We start from the raw sequence: 19,759 nt of genomic DNA, 5'->3' as shown, positions 1-19,759 counted from the left end.
CAATAGACGCCTTTTTCTTTCCTTTGCTCGTTCCGACTTTGTTTTGACTCGGTTTTGCCTCATCTTTTGCAAAGATCATCCTCGACCATAGCAGGCCCCTCCAGGGTAGACCCACTCCTCAATGTTATGGCATTTAGGGTCTCTTTCTCGGTCGATCCGAGTCGGTAAGTGTCCGGAGCTCGAGTGGTACTCTTGCTAGCCAATTGAGCAATTTGGCTCTCTAGCATCTTCATCCCGGCCTCTCTAGCTTGGGACTCCTTCAAAGAATAAGTTCTTCAACTCGGTGAACTCGAATTTTGGGATTGTTCTTCTTTCTTTGAGGAATATATGGAGGCTTTTGATATGGCTGCTTATGTGGAGTCACATATGTTTGCTGCTGCTGCTGTTGTGGAGGTTGAGTCGGATTCAGGACATTCTGGCTACTCCACCTCAAGTTGGGGTGGACATTCGGCTCATAGTACGTGGTTGTCTGCCTATAATGTTGAAAGACAGCGCAAGACTCGAAGGGGACAGAACAATTCTCTGAGACATGCCCCTCGGCTCCACATCTTCTACAGACGAAAGGACCGTCTGAAACAGTGTTAACATGGTACATCCCTCCTTTAGAAGCTCCTCCCAACTCATATTTGTCAAACCTTGCAGTGAGAGCTTCTAGTGCAGCAACAGGGGAAGATTCAGCAGCTCTCCTCTGGTTTCCTCTCGAATTCCCATATTTGGCCTTATGAGTGGCCAAATCATCAATGATCTTCCACCCCTTAGTCTCTCCCATGTTCTCAGCAAATCGGCCATTGGCTGCAGCATCCAAAATAGCCCTCTGATCGTCATACAGCCCATTATAGAACTGGTTGCAAAGACTCCATTTTTCGAACCCATGGTGCGGTATGGTTCGCACCAATTTCTTGAAACGGACCCATGCTTCATGAAAGTTCTCATCAGGCCCCTGTTTAAAGCTCGTGATCTGAGCTCTAATGGCATTAGTCTTCGAGGCAGAGAAGTAATTTTTGTAGAATGCCAGGGCTAAGGAATTCCAGTCGGTGATCCCATGAGCGGCTCGGTCCAGATCTCTATACCACTCTCTTGCAGCATCACGAAGAGAGAAAATGAACATTGTCTCCTTGATCTAGTCTTAGGTCACACCGGTCGGCGGGGGTATAGAGCAGCAATAATCAATAAAAATCTCCATATGCTTGGCTGCATCTTCATTTGCAGCTCCCCCGAACTGGTTTCTCTCAACCAGGTTAATATAGGAAGGCTTCGGCTCGAATTTTCTCGCCTCCCCAGGTAGTTCGAATCCTTTGTAGAGATTCGCAAATTGGCTCCGAGTGATTGGCAATGGTTGCTTCTTGACCATGACTGGAATTTCGGAGAAGTGACTGTCTCAAATTGAAGAAATTGAAGCAGGCGATGTAGGTGGATCTTCCTCGAACAGAGCGTTCTCGTAGTAGCTTGACAGAGTACTCGGCTCTTCCTCTGTCGGTAATACCCTTTGTGATCGTCTCAACTCGCGCAAGGATTTCTCGATCTCAGGATTGAATGGTACTAGTTCACCACCCTGTGACCTGCGCATAAGAAGAAACTACAAAAAGAATATAAGAAAAGTTTAAGGAACGGAAGTCCCTTAAACTAAAGAAAGACTAAATAAAAACAACTAAAAATTAGAACAATTGCCTCCCCGACAACGGCGCCAAAATTTGATACCTGTCGTGAGGTGTCAAAAATAAATTTATAATCTCCAACTACAACTATAGCTAGTGGCAGTCGGGTCGAACCACAGAGAGGCAGACGTAATTTCTAGTTGTTTAAATTCGGTCTAAGGTAACAATAAGGTGGGGGTTTGATTGAATTGGTCTATAGCTAATGAGCAATAAAATAAAGTAAACTAAGCAAACGGATGAAATCAAGTATAAAAAGGGTACTAGGATGGTCGGTTCGTTATAGTTTCAGCGTGCATACTAAACAGTCTAAATCAAACACATGAGGCGGAAATAAAGAGGTCCTCTCGGTCCACTCTTAACAAATAGCATCTTTCGATCTCGCTATAGGTCCCTAATATCACTAATACTAATTTTCGTCCTGAAAAGTGACTACGGTCTAAACTTTACCTATCTTTCGATCTCAGCATAGTTTAGTCATTTTAATTGGTGATCTAACAACTGTCCCTATCTCTCGATCTAATGGGTCAGTCAAAAATTAAGTATTCAACTAGTCGTGTGCACTCGATTCGTCGAATAAAGAATTAAAACAATTAAAACGAAAATAAAACCTCACGTGGTCAGTCGATCGACTGACACGCGATTCAGGCCGTGTTCATTATATTGCCGCCTACACTATAATTCCCCTACATCCTAGCACGAATAAATTAGCTACTCATACTGAAATTAAAGGCAACAATAATATTGAGGATTAAATCTACGGAATTCATGCTTAATGCGATAAAATAAACAATTAACAAAAGATGGCAATTCGGCTTGGGAACTGATCTAGCAATTCGACAACTATGAACGAAAATAAAATAACATAATAAAACCAGAGAGTACCGTGTGAATTGCGAAGGAAAAGAACAAAGCCGAATGACAAAGCGAATTGTATTCAATACCAAAAGTAATCTTGAACCCTAATTATTTCTAAAGAACTGTATGTAAAACTTAATGTAAAAACTTGATAAAAACTCGATAAAAACTGGATGATTGTATCTGTCGAACTAGGTTACGTTATATAGAAAGTATACGTAACATAATTCTTAAACCTAATAACTCATGGGCTTGATAAATCTCGATCTTTTAATTCTCGTCTGGAATAGCGTCTTGGTCGATCGATCAAGTGACCGTCGATCGATCAATAGCAAAAGGTACAAAGTGGCCTCGGAACCCGATGGTTGGTCGATCGATCAAGGTAGTGGTCGATCGACTGCTTTAGCTGCTACTTGACTTCTATAATCTCGTGGATTTGTCTTTTGGGCCTTGGATTGCGCATCAAGCTCGTTCCTTAAGCGAATACTTCACGTCAAAATGCAATGCAGGATACTCGGGGACGGATTTAGCTCGATTTCCACTGGATTCTTCACATTTCTGCAATAATGTACAAAAATACGGAAGTAGACGGTAATAGGGAGAAATGTAGCATAAACTACATGAATGAACTCTGAAATGCGTGTAAAATGGGATGTAAAACATCATATAAATAACACGCATCAATTAATATGCTTTCATAGTTTATTTGCTTGCTTGTTGTGATCTCAACTCATGCACATGTTATGTTTGATGAAATATGAGCCTATGAATCCTTACATTTTTTACCCATCACCTATCTTTTCAATGAGACTTGTAAGACATAAACCAACTCGAGTCTCATTAGACCATGCATGTTGTTTAGTAGGGAAGACTAAGTCGACTTGTAGGTGTTGTACAATCTAATCGATTCGGCTCCGGGACCCAAACTTTCCTAGGATTGTAAGATATAAACCAACTCGATCCATCACAACAATAATTGCTTTCTTATAATTTGAGAACATGTTTGTATGATCAATTCCCATGAATCCCCTATGATCCCATGACACCCTAGTGCCTTTTATCAATTGTTTACATCCCTTTTAATTCATCTTGCTTGTTTACTTTCATTGCTATTTAGTTTAGTGATCTTCTACATCAAACCTCAATTGTGACACCCCTAAGACACCACTAGTTGCAATAGAAATCTCATCTCAATTCCCGTCCCTTGGGATCCGACCTTTACTTGCCTCTTTACTAATTGTAAAGTTGTTTGTGAAGTTATAAATTGTGTTTTGGTCTAGGTGATCCTAACGACAAGTAACCGAAAAGTGTAGAAACCCGACCAGCTATAGCCACCCAAATGGGTGGAGTACAGATCTTAGCACCAGGGATACTACCAAGGGTCAGCCCACCACCCACCAGGGTGCCTAGCTCATCAATCATCCATACTAGGGCAAACAAGAGTGTGGTACCCAACCAAACATGAGTCAGAACAGCACACCAAGAGGTCAGATCGGTGGTACACAGCGGATAATAGGTTCCCCACCACCTGATCTGACGCAGATCATGATTAGAGGGCTAGACACTCTGCATAGGGCCATATAGAACCTGCAAGAAGAAAGTCGGACCATGAAGGAGGAGGGAGCGAGGGAAAATAGAGTCATCCGAGCGGAGTTTGATGCTTTGCACTGGCAGAACCCGACAAACATCCTGCCAGCAAAACAAACAAGTGACCTCTATAGAGCGGTGTAAGGATTCGAGGAACCACAAGGGAATTTATGAGCATATTCAATAAAGAGAAGGTCGCAATCAGAGGATATGACATATCAACAGCGGTGGAAGCATTCCGTTAGGGACTCCAGCATAACCTAGATTTGTACAAAGACCTAACCAGATACCCCTGCCGCACGTGTGAGGATGTGAAAGCGAAGGCAATGACAGCTATCATTTGGTTTTTATTTTTATTCAAAAATATATTTTAAAATCTAAAATATCTTGTTTTATTCGTAGTTGTATACTTGCATTTCTTGCTACTTGGCCTAGAGGCTTTTATACTTTTTATACTTTGACGAGACCTTTTTACCTAAGATATATGGGTTGGCTCAAATATCATAAAAAATTGATACATAAAATAGAATCTTGACACAATATATCTTTAATGGTCCATCGGCGAAATAATTCGAAATAGTTTAGTACTCTCTTCGTCTCGGTCAATTGTTTACCTAATCTATTTTGCGATGTCTCAATTAATTGTTTCATTTCTATTTTAATAATGTCTTTGATGAACAATTTGATCCTCCATACGTAATTTGATATACTTGTCATTCTTTAATGAACGATCCCCTTCTCTTTCCTTGGTCTTTTTTAGCAAAATTAAAAGTAAACAATTGACGAAACGAAAGGAGTATAAACTTATTTATTGAACCAAATACTAATGTACTTTGTAGTATAATGTCGCTAAAATCTCATAACTCATAATTTAGAATTATTCTTGAATCAAATATCACGAACACTACAACGAAAACGCGGCATAGTGACGGGCATACCGACAGGAAAAATAATCCGTCAGAAAACACGGGATACTGGTGGCTATTTGACGGAATTTCCGTCGGTATCAATTCCTGGCGGATTTCCCGTCAGTTGTAATTGGCGCGTTGACAAAGTCAATGGCGCTAAAAAACATGTGACGGAATATCCGTCAGTATAGTGCAATTAGTGACGGAATTTCCGTCGTTGGCATTCACACGCAACAGTGGATGACAGCTGGTAATAATTTGGAATATCTGACGGAATATCTGTCAGTAAAACAAAAAAACTGACGGCAATTCCGTCAGATGTATTAGATTTTTGAATCAAGTGTGTGTTACAGCTGTCACAATAATTGGCCAACTGACAGATATTCCGTCAGTTTTTTTGTTTTCCGTCAGTTGGTCAAATAATGTGACGTGTACAGTATATGCATTATTGATCTGATAAAGTTGGCCTCTGACGGAATTTCCGTCAGTTTTTTGGAAATCTTGTGGAATTTCCGTCAGAATCTTATTTAACTCGACGGAAATTCCGTCGATCGTGCCTTTTATCTCAAACACGGGATCATTCCTTCATCACTTTACCAATTTTCGCCCAAATTAAAAATTGCCAAACCCTAACACCACCACCTTAAAACCCGACACCACCACTACCCTCCTCCACTTCCGGCGCCACCACCACCACCAACACCACCACGCCGTCACTGTCACTATAAGGTAATTATATTTGTCTTTTCTTCCTTTCTCCTTTCTCTTTTTCCTTTTCCTTTTCCTTTTCTTGCTTTTAAAAAGTGGTTAATATATATGATTGACAAATATATATACTTGATTTTACTTGTTTCCATACTAATTTCAGGGTTAAGAGGCCACTCCCTACAAGTTGTTTACGAAGACGAAGAAAAATGAGAAGGGCGAGTGGGTTAATTCTCGAGCTGTTGAGATTGACGTAAGTTTTTGTATTCAATTTAATATTTATTTTTATTACAAAGAACGGTAATATCTTTCTTAGAAAGAACGATAATATCTTTCTTATAAAGATGGTATATATATATATATATATATATATATATATATATATATATATATATATATATATATATAAAATCTTTCCATACTAATTTAAGACGATTTTGTCTCTTTTTTCAGCATGATTACCATGAGGAGATGAGTCAACTATTGCCACCTGGACAGTCTCCCGACGAGATCCGGGCGTACTACAAGGCTGTCAAGGGCTTTGACGAGAAGAACCGGATATTTGGGACTGGAGATAAAGGGGCTGAAATATGGTATAATCCTCCTACTAACAAAGCTAGTCGACGGTCTTGCTCTTATGCTCCTAGCATGATTTCATAGCTTTCCACCCAAATGAATGATGAGCGAGCCGCTCGAATTGCTCTTGAAAAAACCGTTCTTGAACAAGCTGAACAAATGGCGGCAATGCAAAAGGCTTGGGCTGATATGCAAGCATCTCAACCCCCAAACACATGTTCACAATTTACTCCACATAGGCGGGATGACTTTGCGGATGATCGACACGGGTTTGGAGGTAGTAGTAGTTTTATTGAGCCTATAGGTTAGAGCCTTTAGGTTAGAGCCTTTAGTTTGGTTAGTATTGTCGTCCAGTAGGGAGTATGAAAAACATGGTGATTCGTGTTTAATTAGTAAGACAATGTACGAATTTGACTATCTTTTTATGTAAAACATTTTGCGTTCAATTCTCTTTTGTTGCCTCTCTTGAGTACCGCAATAGCGGTCGACGTGAAAATGAATTCTCGCTTGGCGGTCGACGATTTTTTGTGTTTTGTAGGTTTTGGTTGTATTTGAAACGATGCAAAAACGCATCGTGGCTGGGCAGCAGGCTGCTGTTCTCAGGTGTGTTTTTTAAATAAAACTGACGGAAATTCCGTCAGTAATGACAAAATACCGACGGAATTTCCGTCACTGCCTTTTTTCCCCAATTTTCCAGAATTTGCAAGAACATGCCACGTGTCCCCCTAAACCGACGGAATTTCCGTCAGTAATGTGAAAAAACTGACGGAATTTCCATCGGATCCCCCTTTTTATGTTTTCCAGATTGGCGCCAAAAAAATGCCACGTGTCAGTATGTGACGGAATTTCCGTCGTTATTTCCGTTTCCTGACAGAAATTCCATCAGTTGCAAGCTAGAAACAAAGGACGGTTTTTCCTTCAGTATTTGTGTTTACTGACGGAAATTCCGTCAGGATAGGTATTTTAGTGACGAAATACGCTGACCCTGGTTCCTGACGGAATTTCCGTCAGGAACTGGAAATACTGACGGAAAAGCCGTCAGTACGGCCTGATTATGTCCGTCGGTATCCCGCGTTTTCGTAGTAGTGGAAAAATACGCTAAAATATAGAAGTATAGGGTAAAACGCTAATCATTACCAACTCCAAATCTTCTATAGCATTTGGAGAACAAGTGTTAGCTCAAGTGATAAGAACTCTCTTAAGTCTTACCCCAACAATGAAGTTGGGTGTTCAATTCTCACCAGCTACATAATGCGCATTTTAGAAAGAAAAAAAATTAAGGATATTCTACATGGTACCCCTATGTTTTTTCATATTTTATTGGGCACCCCTCTTTTAACAAGAAAAAACTTTGACTGCGTATAATTCGTGGTCATGAGTACAAAACGCGACGATTCTTTTTTTCAAATTGATCTTCTTTAAGAGAGATTCGATTTGGAAAAAAAAATTACCACTTTCAGAGCTTATTGAAAGAGTTATGGTCGGTCAAACGTTTTTAACCAAATAAACTTTGACCGACTATATCTCATGGCTACGGGTTCATAAAATAACAAAAAAAATCAAATTGATCGTTTTTATGAGATGTTTAGTTTGAAAAAAAATTGTCGTTTTCAGGTTCGTGACCAAGAATTATAGAGATCAAAGTTTTTTAACTCAAAAATAGGGATTTCATAAAATACAAAAAAAACACAGAAATACCATATAAAATAGGAAAATATCCCAAAAAATTATCAATGAGTAAATTTTCTATCCCACCCTACATTAGAAACCGGAACGAGGCAAGACTTGTCAAATCCGTCTCAATACAACCCTAATCACGTATACAAAATCAGCCATCGTTATGACCTTGGCATATAAAAGTATCTCCAAGTCAAACCCCTAAATAATCTCAAAATTTCCCTCCTATTCAGTATTTACTTTCCTACGTGCGTCTATCTCGCTTAAATTCGCAATCTCACCTTCATCTTCATACTCTCAGAATCAAACGCATTCATATAGTTTGATGAATTTGGTGCTTTAAAATTGGTATGCTCGTCTATTACTTTGAGTGGTACCAGGTGTTCTTTGCGGAATCACGAGCTCAAACACCTGAAGACGTTTTGAGGAAATGGGGTTTTGATGATACTCATATCTCCAAGATGTTCAAACGCCTTCCATCAATGCGCAATGGTGTTGCAGCAAACCTTGATTCTAAACTTAATTTGCTACGTAAGTTGGGTGTAAAATCTTCTGACCTTGTCAAGATAGTCTATAATCGTCCGCACATCATGCATTGTCGTATTAATCAAAATTTTGAAGAGCGGCTTGATCAGCTAAATTCTTTGTTTGGCTCAGAGCAGCTTCTTGTTAACGCCATTGTTAGAAGCCCATCTCTTCTGGCTTATAAGTTTCACGAGGAAATTAAGCCTGTAAAGCCATTAAGCGATTGGCAGTTTCATCGAAGAAAAATCAACATACCCAAGGATTCCCTTTTCATGGACCCATCTAAAAACTTTGCACCAGGTTAATTTCGAGTCATGGGTAATTTAAGGACCTATACTATGACGGTCTCCTATCTCGCCATCTTCATCTTCCCCAAACCACACCCTGTGAGTCTGTGACTACCGTCTTCCATAATTTTTCTTCCCTTACCATTATTTATTCTTTACAAAAATATTCTAGTCTGTGTAGCAACTAGCAAGATCTCTGTTTATCGGCTTTTCAAAAGTTGGCCCTGTGCTTTGATCTCATAAAAAAAACAAGAACCCGTAGACCAAAAAGGCTAGGTGGTGAAATAAAACGCAGTAAAATACATACCACCATACTGGTCTCAACTCTCAACCTCTGAGGTATGTCGTACAATTTAAATGGGGACTAAAAATGGTTATGAATTGAAAGAAACAACCTAATTCACATAATGATATACTGTATACGAGTAATAAGACAACCCTTTTTAAGAATGACTCGAGATAATTTGAGGGAGCGCAAGATCAACGTGGGTGTACTCATGTAATTCTCAATTTAATCAACTGAGTTTTTAGAATTGTTGCATATTTCAAGATTTCCAAACCATCCAAGTGTTAAATCACAACGGGTATCTTACAAGATCTGTTGTTCAAGTGTACTAATGGCTTTACAATGCCTTCTAAGCCATTTTTTGACAACATTAAATAAGGTTACTTAATTTCATATACAGTAGTATACGAGGTTTATACATCGATTTTGCCATTGTTGATATTAAACTACAAGCCTCTACAATTTAAAAAGGAGACGGAAGAAAGTTATTAGAAAATAGAGCACTAATAAAAACACAAGGCAACATATACCAATGCATTTCCAGTTTCAGCCCACATTTACAAAAAGAATTATACAACCCACGTCAAAAACCCGAAAAAAAAAAAAGAATGTAATAAAGATTTAAAAGTAAATTGTACATAGAAACTAGATACTAGGAAGACCCCTCAACTTGTTTGCAACATATAGAAGGTGGCTTATATTTGTAGAGGGATAGTGTTGCAACAATTTGAGATTGGATGTGAAATCACCTGCCAGCAACCGTCTTCGAATAAGAATAAGCATTGCACAGCATATTCTTAGCAATGTTTCCTGCAAGTGCCACAGCTTCTTAATAATCTTCAAGAATTACACTGCCACCTAAAATCCAGTAACCAATATGTACTACCCGTCTCCTACCTTTATTAACCCCATCAGCCCATCACTCTGTTGTCAACTTTACCAGTAGTTTCTCAAAATATATGTAGAAATACAACGTACTGCCTCTATTTTAAGAAAAAACATCCGTATAATAAGTCGTATTTGAAATACCCTTTCTTGTAACTTTGTCCTTTTTATGCACTTCAAAGAAGAATAGACCATTAATTCTAAAGATGTACTCGTAAAAAAATAAATACAAGTGTGGATGTTTCTTAACTCTTGTATAAACAGAAAAGCGGATGGAACGTGTTTCTGAAACAAGAGTACAATTTACGAGTATCATGTTTAATTTCTCAAAAGAATTATTTTCATACTATGACTCTTGCAAATTCTATGGTGTTTTGTCAAAAAAATACAAGTGAAAGCCAACATCATTGATAAACAAACCATTGGTTCTAAAATAATTAGTTTTCAGAGGGTGGTCCTACGTAAACTTTTAGTTTGCAGGACTAAAATCAATTCCAAAGGCCAAAAACAACAAGGAAAGACATTAAAACAGAGAAGCACTACGATTAAATGATAAAAAAACGCCTACCTGAAGCCCTTCAGGATCACTTAGCAAAGTATCCCATATATGAAGGCTATCTGTGAAGCTGAATTCTTGAGTCAAAAGAAGTGTTATCCATCTAAATGCATAAAATTGGGGATTAACCTGACAACAAAAGGAGGGGTAGTTAGATAGAGAAAGCCGTCGCATATGAAAACCAAAGATTTAGTATTCAAATTACAATAGTCTTGCGTCTTAAATGAGGAGTATCATATACTTTTGGGCTTTTGGATGAACATGTTCCGGTCAATTGTTGTCCTTTGGTTTTGGCACAAAGACCAAGAAAAGAGGAGTGAGCCAATTATCAAATGATAAGTGGATCAAATTGAGTGTGAATGATCAATTTGCTCATCAAATCTATTCCTAAAATAGAAAGGACAACAGTTGACTGAGACACCCTAAAATGGAATAGGACAACAAATGACAGGGACGGAAGGAGTATAAGTCCAAATTTAGATAATAGCCCGCAAATCATGACATGGTGTTCAGAATGTCGTGCCACATGAAGTTATATTGCCCATTATATACAACAGTTCCATAATCTGCAAATTAGTCAACCATACTAACATTGCAAATTTGCAACACATGAATACAAGATGACCATAAAGCAAAGAGACAAAGGAAAACTAAAATAACAATGGAAATACTGGGACAGAATCAGCCCAATCAGGAAAGATGAAACACAATTTACAAACACCCAAAGAAGAAGCAATTACTTTGCATGTGACCTCCAAGTGACGCCAAAGCTCCTCATCGTGTTCCTTTAAAAGTACAGACAACCTTGTGATTGTGGAACGAATTCCAACAATGCTATTATCAAGCTGCTGACAGAAATTATCCCTAAATCCACTTAGCACTTCAACAAAACAGAAGAATGTATCTGCCTCAGCAGCAGCCTGCAAAATCGATGAGGAGGAATGTTCAGTTAGCAGGAAGATAGATATCCATATTCCAGTTACGATTTAGTGAAGCTTTGATTAGTGGCTAATTTTTACTCAAGGCCGGCCAAGGCCAGGAGCAGAAGGAGAAGGGCCTCCATTATAGATGTCTCGTTAACAGCAAGTTCAAGCATAACTATTTGAAAATTATGAGCTTTGCATTATAATATTCTGCTGCAGAGGTATAAGCCCCCTTTAGGCCATTAGCAATGTGCTCGCGTTCGAATCCACTAATCCCCAATCTAGCTGTTTTAGTTTCATAAATTTCGTTACTTTTGCATTTTGGAACCTATAAACCTAACACATTACTCTATCCAAAACATTCTAATCATCACATACTTCCCACAGACGATGGTCTTATACAGTTATACTTATAAAGCCATTGTTTTTCTAAATTTGTCGGGTTTCACCTTTCCTCTTCTGTTTTCCATTTTTTCTTTTCTTTTTCATTTTATACCTCTCCACATTTTTAAAGTAAACGACAAATTTTTCGTTATCCTCCTTGCACATTCTCATATTATTATGGGTTAGGATAATAGAATTTCTCTATCTAACAAATGCAAAACTAATATCTTGAGAAACAAGTATTATTATAAATCGACAACACTATGTCAGGTTGGGGTTTAGATCATGTTTAGGGAGTACAGTTTGGATAACTTTTAGCTGTGATGGGTAGTACACTAGTAGCGCGGATAAGGGTAGAAGTTCTGTATAATAGGTGCAGGAGCGAGGAAGCCCCGCTAGCGGTATAAACGGTCCTTAATCAGCGGACCATGTTTCAAAATCTTGGTATCAGTAATAGTCTCTGTAGCACTATAAACGGTCCTTAATCAGCAGTCGCGGACGGATCAAGGTGGATCTCAGTGTTATATCGGGCAATATCTCATATCGGTAGAGTGAATATCCGATACAAGTTAAGTTGACGGAGATGTTGAACCATGACTCGGACCCCATCCCACCAAAGAATAGAGCTACGAATGATTGCCATTGCGGAGAAACACATAGCAACGGAATTTTACGGCCCATTCTGACTCCTTTGCAAAGGGCCTCCAAAAGGTTCACAACAGCCGGGTTTATATTGCAGAAACTGATCCTGGAATAGAAAGTATGATACAACTATCTGGACTTTTGGTGTATTCGAAGAAATGATATATCAAGCCCAATGAAGCGTGTATAGTGAGTGACATGGGGTCTCGCATACTGTTAAAACAAACATTTTTTGTGCACATTGCCAATTTTGGTGTTGACTCATTTAAAATCCACAATTTTATTAACAATTACTTGAAAAAATTAGAACACAGTAAAAATTTCCCTAGTCCACCACTGATCATGGCCGAAGAGAACTTGGGGGTGGGTAAGGCTCAAACATTGTCATATATATATGGCCATCTCCATTCTCCTAACTCACACATCCTATTCCCAAGTCCCAACATCCCACAAGTGCAAAAGAATAACGAGGCAAGTTAAAATGTACATAGAAAAAACGCATAAAAGATTATAGACAAGAAAAAAAGTATATTACCGCATTGTGCTCGTCCGGATCAGATCTAAAAACATAATATAGAGGTGCTAAAATTTCATTCATTCCTTGCACATATCTTATTCCTGGATTGAGCTTCGCAAACACAATTAATATGCTCCTCATAGACTCCTGTGGTAAGAGACAGTTTATTTGGTTCATTACACCACAATTGATAACCTAGAAGTTCAACAAAGCATATTATTATAACCTGATTGGATTTTGCTAATGCCGTATCCCCACTGAAGAATTGCATGTCTGGGTGAGTTCGTTTCACATCCCGATCAATTTGCTCTATAATCTCTGTGTCCTAAGCACAAGCTACAAAAATTAGTGATCATATCCAATAGAAACATTGTACACAAAATGGTGAATCAGACAAAGCAGCACATGGAAACAAGGGGGAAAAAGATACACAATCAAAAACCATGCTACATAGGAATATGATCAGATGAAGTCAATCAGGTGAAACAGCTGGTGAATCAAAATAAAACACTAATTAAAGGAAGGACTTTGGCCCACACTCATTCATCAACCATATCAGGACATAAGCACATAATCATAACTCAAATCAGCTCATTAGTACTATCCGAATTTAATTCTCTCTCCGGATCACCATTATGTTCTCTTAATTAAAAAAATGAGTGAGAACACACTCATGCTAGTACGTTTTCATGAACTCATGAACTTAAGGTTGCACATCACAACCTCTATCACCAAATCCCAAGCTCAATTGCATAGTTGCATGCCTTGATAAAATCATATCTTACACCTAATAATATGTATACATCAACAATAAGTTAAATGTGATATCGTTTTATTTTTACCCACATTTAGCTCGTTTGAGCCCTTAACTCGCCCATATTACCCCATTTTGGCCTTCATTACCGCTTTCGGGCCTCGAGTTAATTAATCACCCCCGTGCTGTTTTTGGTTAAGTTTCGAGTTCGGTTGCAACTTTTCTCCTTTTCTCGGGTAGGAAGATGAGCTCAGGGCACGGAAGGGAAGATAAGGACGACCTTTGAAGAGTCAAAGGCCTAAGAAACTGAAGTCAAATAACAATTTCCTAAGTGAATTATGCTTCATTTTATAAGAAAATAGGATTCTAATTTTATTGGTATTTATTGTCTGATTGTGGTTTGTTTGTTGTCAGGTTAGTATTTACTTGATTGTTTATTGTTGTTAGACTCATCTCTTTTATTAAAGATTGCATTCTTTATTATCCAATACGTTGAGTTTCATAATTTTTACTAAATTATGTTGTAGTTAGTATTAAAATGTAGAGTGAGTAGTGTCTTACTAGGGGTACGGGAATCAAGTTAAGCGTAGAGTTTTGGGGGGATTTATGCTTGATTCATGAAACTTGTATTGTCTGATTTACAGCGATCTTGTCAAACACCTTGTGTTTGTGATTGTGGTCTAGTAGCGCTAAAAGCATACAAGTTGATTAACTGGGTACTTTGTTGTCTGAGAAGATGCGATTTTCCACTTAATCCCTCTATTAGATCCTACTTTCCTTTGTTTATTTGCACCCTTAACTCTAGCTTGGTTTTTCACTCCTACTAATCCCCTAGTCCCTTTTATTGACAAGTATCTTCATTTGCTTCGAGTCTTTGTCTTGTTTTAGTTTAGTCTTAGCTTATCACTTTAAAACCCTTTTCCAGAACTAAACTTGGACTTAAACGAGTATGTGGATCAATCTGCCCCTGGATCGACCCTAGCAAGCATGCAACGACCTTACGAACTTGCAAGGAGTTTACGAATAATAAGCTCATCAGACTGAAGGGGGGGAAACTAGAAAATAAGGATAATGAGCAGTTCAACAATATTGTAAACGAAAAAACACGTGATCGTATGCAAGTTACTCTGAACTTTGAGATTACCTGGAAGAACATATTCCATACACTGGATTGATCAAGGCTGAGAGGATGTTCATCTTTGGTTACTTCAGATCTTGACAGTAAGCAACGACTCCCGCCTTTCCGTTCATCATTATCAAGGGTTGCTGATTGCTCTAGCCTCCTTGTAATTTCTGACTGACTAGCCACATAGACATTCAGAAATCCAAACTTCTTACAGAAGCACAAAGACCAGTAAACATTCATTGTGCTGAATAGCGATACGTTTTTGTTTCGACCAAAACACTTGTGCTTTAGTGACTTCATATAGTTAATTATTACATCCGTTTACATTTGTATCATAAACATCTTAAGAAACATGAATCCTAATAACATTCGAGTATTTGACAACCATAAAAATTACTTATGACCGTCATATTACTTTGCTGGTATATTTAACATTTCTGAACCTTATGCGCTTAAGGAGTTTTGCCTTTACTTTTTTGGGAAAAAATATTAACGAACGCTCAACAGGTCTAAACTTGAGGAAATAAGCAAATACTAAAACTGAAGTGAACATGTCCTTGAGTCATTGACCAAAACATGTAAAGCGTTCTGATAAAATCTTGAAAAACAACCCAGCAACACATTTTTTTTACTAATCAAGTTTAACTGCCACCTCTTCGTAGTTACTTATAAGGAGAGAAAAGGATAAATACCGGCGTCATCAAGAGGTCATCCTTGAAATGCTTGTACTGCAACCTCTTCTTAGCTAATTCCGCCTGCCACATTGCTCTATCACCCGGCAAATACCCTAATAGAAGCTGCATTTTCAATTTTATTGAGCACCATATCAAGATAATTACACATCACAAAACCCTGGGAAATTAAAATTATTGAAACTACCTTCCAAACAGTGGAGCGAACACCAGGACCATCAGGAACTCCCATGGCTGCTAACCTCCTTACTTCCTTCATATTAATCACTTTCTTTGACACCTTTTTCAAACATCAACGTCATTTAAACACAATCATCAATTCGTCATCAGAGTCAGATGTGCGCGCCAACAAAAGCAACAAAAAATCTCTTAAAGCATGGTCTCATACTGTTACAACTTATTTAACCAAACTCATCGACCTACTAAATCATTACAAAAACTGAAATGAACTAATAATCACTACATTCTACCGATAATCACACATCCTTCATGTTAACCACTTTTTCCGACACCGACCCCTTTATTGAACATGGCCATAATTTTAACACAAGCATCATCACTCAATGTGCCAATAAAAACAACAATAAGTCTCTTAAAAGACGGTCTTTTACTATCTTAACGTATTTGGTTTGCAAGGTCATAAGCATTTGGTCTGCAAGCTCCAAAAGTCCCAATATGGCTAAAAACATGCTTCAAGGCAATGCTATATTGAACTTAGTGCAACCTTGAAAACTAGAGGTTACACTCACTCTCTTAATGTCGTTCCTTATTTTCTAAGAGGATTGGCAGTAAACAGTCCTTGTGGCAGTCTATGTGGATGATATCCTTTTGAGAGGGGATCATTCTCCGGAATTTAAGGACCTCCTTCAAAGAGTTTCTCACACTCCTTATACAGAAAACTCATTGGCAAACTTAATTCTCTAATTCACTCAACTATTGGCTTCTCCAAGATAACCGCATTGGACTGGCGCTGTACATGTAGTTAGGTACATCTGTAGGGATCATTGTCAAAGCATTTTGGTCAATAATTATTCCCATATGGCGCTCGAAGTGTATTGTTATGCTGATTGGGCAGCTTTCCCTCCACACAAGAAGATCCGTGAGTGGTTATATCATTTTCCTTGGTGATAGTTTCTTTTGTTTGCTTGGTTAACAAGGTTTAGACACTGAATTAAATGTCCCTGATATTACCCCCATTCCGCCAAGATGCCAAACAAATTGACTTGAACTGTCATTTTGTACGCAAGAGACTTAGGTAATGCTGGCCTTATGTCTATGCCTTACATTTCTACTCACTCGCTCACTCACAATTCACAAACAGCAGAACATACCACTATACCAATGCAGCACCTACACTTCCCCATTCTCATAAGCGAATTCAATTACAAATCGCTCTAATAATACAATTCATTCAATAACAAATCCGCCTTGCTTTCTCTGAATTTCTTAGATAATCATTCATTCTTTTCTTACTCTCGAACATTCAACAAACTCATTACTGTCTCTGGCTTCCTACGGAATTCTTCAAGACGACCTCATATACCTAACAACAATGGCTTAAAATCAAAAACGCATGAAAACAAACATTGAAAACGAAGAAAAAACCTCGACGAGAAGCTGCGCGTGGCGAGAGATATCCTCGGGCGACGGTCCGGCGGGGGTAGAAGTGGAGGCACCATTTGAGTCCGGTTCAGGCGGTTCGGGTCGGATTGGAGGAGGGTGGTGGAGCGGGGGGCGAGTTAGCGACTCGGTGGGCGGCGAGTCGTAGCCGTCGTCTTCGGACGAGAAGGAATCGGAGGAGTGGCGGTTGTTGCGGCGGTGGAAGGGCGGGGGATGACGGCGATCGTCGTCGGGAGGAGGTGGAGGTGTGGACCAAATGGCGGAGTTGAGCCATTCTGGAACCTTCTTTTTCTTCGGGGTTTGATTTTCGAGAACCATTTTTGGAATTTGATTTGGTTTTTTTTTTTGTTAAGGAAATTTTGTTGATTAAAAAAAGAAAAATGATTAGGAAGAGGGAGGAGATGATGGAGAAGTGTAGAGAGAGAGAGAGAGAGATGGCACGTGTTGTGGAGACAAACTTCCAACTTCCAATTCACCATCCATGTGTACACAACGCTACTCTAACCAACCCACCTGGGCAAATTAATCATTTGGGTCTCCCTTAAACCCCGTCTTATTATTTCAGACAAAAATAAGTCGTATGAATCAAGAATTTGCGTTCATTCATGGTCTACTACTATATACCTTAACTATTTTTATCAGGTATCTTTTCTCAAATTCACTAGGACATTCGCTTCTGTTGCTAAGATGGTAAGCATCCGGACTTTCCTCGTTGTAGCTATGGCTAAACAATGGGAAATTCACCAACTTGGTGTAAACAATGCATTTTTTTCATGGCGGGACTCGATTTCATGGGCTACGATCCGGCTGTACACGGGGTGCAGTTCGGCTGACTTCACGAGTAGCGGTCCGACTGACTTCACGGGCTGCGTTCTTGCTGTAATACCCGCACTGTTAGGGACTCGTTGACCAACTCATTAACCATGAGAGACCCTTAGTAGAGATGGAAGAGGGAGTTATATCACATTCTTTGTTGAATACTCGACCAAGTAAGGGTCACTCGGCCGTACTCGGCCGAGTATGTTAGTGAGTACGCGTTCTGTCAGCCTGCTATTATAAAACACGGAGGTTACGACTTAATTCATTTCCACGATACATTTCGACATTTCTAAACTTAATTTCCTTTCTCTCCCAATTCTCTCATCCCTCACCACCCAATCTTAAGTTAACCTTGAACACTAATCCGAGAAGGGAGATGGCTTATGCTTGAGTCATCGAGTCGGGTCGTTGTCGTCGTCGGCATATGTTTGTTATTCGAGGTGAGTTTGTTGATATTTGTTTATCGTTTAGTCAATCCTAAAATAGCATAGTGATTGGGAATGATTGTTGCTTGTAGAGTATGATGTGGATTCTTGCTTGGCATGATATGGTCGATGCATCGGTTTCAGTTCATGGTTATTGTCTAATTGTGTTATGTGATTATCCTAATTATGGGTACCTTGATGAGTTGCTTCAGTTACAGTATCGAGATGGTGATGATGGTGTTGTTGTTGTTACTGGTATTGATCGTGAAGCCATTGTCGGGAGATGGTCTTCACCCCCGGCCCATGTTCGCCCCCTAGGGCTCCCGTTACAAGGGAGTGTGCACATTAATGATCTGGATTCGTTCGGTACGATGAGCTGGGCTTAGGTGGAAAGGTTGCGGTCTCTCATTGGCGGTGTTGGTTACCTGTTGCGATGAGAACCATTGGATACTACGTGGTTAGAGTGGCGGAGTTTGGCAATCGTTGATTTGAGTTGTATTGTTATTGAGTTACTTATTCTACTATCCTTATACTCTGATACTGACTTGTGTGGTGTGTTTGTTGTGTTTCTTCTCTTTGTTTGTGTCTGCGGTGATCCATTTGATATTGCCCGCAAATGGTGAGCAGTGAGACTTTTTAGGTTGTTATGGTTGCTGCCTTGTTGTAGCTGTTGGGCTTGAGGGGTCGCATGACATAGAGTTGGCTTAGTCGATAATGGTTTCACCGGTTGTATTTCTTATAGTTGTCATAGTTTAGTTCTTGTCCCCTTTTTTTTTTGTAAGTTGTAAAGAGATTAATAATTGTTCTTTTATGGTCTATTTGATATACCTACCTCGGGCAACCGAGATGGTAACGCCCTTACTTACTGGGGAAGGTCTTGTTAAGGCTCCTTAGTAAGTGGAGGTGTTACACCGGCGGTGATGCGTGGGGTGGTGGTGGTTGATGTGATGGTATGTTAAGCCAAAGGCTTGAGTTATGATGTAATGTGAGGGTTGTGTTCTTATTGAATATTGTGAGCATTTGTATTATTGAGACTGACCCTTTATGTTTTTTAAACTGTGATGATCTATATGATATTTTCGCTCATATCGGGGAGCAGCTAGTTGCAGGTTAGTTATTTTGACATGCGTGGACCGGAACGAGCATTGACGGTCAGAGTTAGTCGAGTAGTAGTATTAGTAACATTGTTGTAATTGAGTCTTGTATAATATATAATACTCCTCATGTCATTCATATTGTATTAATCACTAAACTTGGACTTTAATAAATGTTTTTTAATTGGAGTTTTGATGCACTACATCGGGGAACCAAATGGTAACACCCTTGCTTACCTTGGGCGGGTAAGTAGGGTGTTA

At 39.1% G+C, this 19,759-nt stretch overlaps 1 non-coding gene and 1 pseudogene across 1 annotated transcript; one reads left to right on the top strand and one right to left on the bottom strand.

Moving 5' to 3' along the window:
• The first annotated feature begins 866 nt into the window (after positions 1-866).
• LOC141658265 (small nucleolar RNA R71) lies at positions 867-973 on the top strand. The gene has a single exon (XR_012549159.1). It is a non-coding gene; the product is annotated as a small nucleolar RNA R71 (small nucleolar RNA).
• Positions 974-9,538: 8,565 nt separating this feature from the next.
• On the bottom strand, positions 9,539-17,568 carry LOC141657356 (uncharacterized; annotated as a pseudogene).
• Positions 17,569-19,759: the final 2,191 nt, after the last annotated feature.

Source organism: Silene latifolia, chromosome 5, assembly GCF_048544455.1.
Source record: "Silene latifolia isolate original U9 population chromosome 5, ASM4854445v1, whole genome shotgun sequence".
NCBI classification, from domain to species: Eukaryota; Viridiplantae; Streptophyta; class Magnoliopsida; order Caryophyllales; family Caryophyllaceae; genus Silene; species Silene latifolia.
The sequence above is the reverse complement of the archived record's forward strand: the minus strand, read 5'-3'. Positions and strand labels throughout refer to the sequence as shown.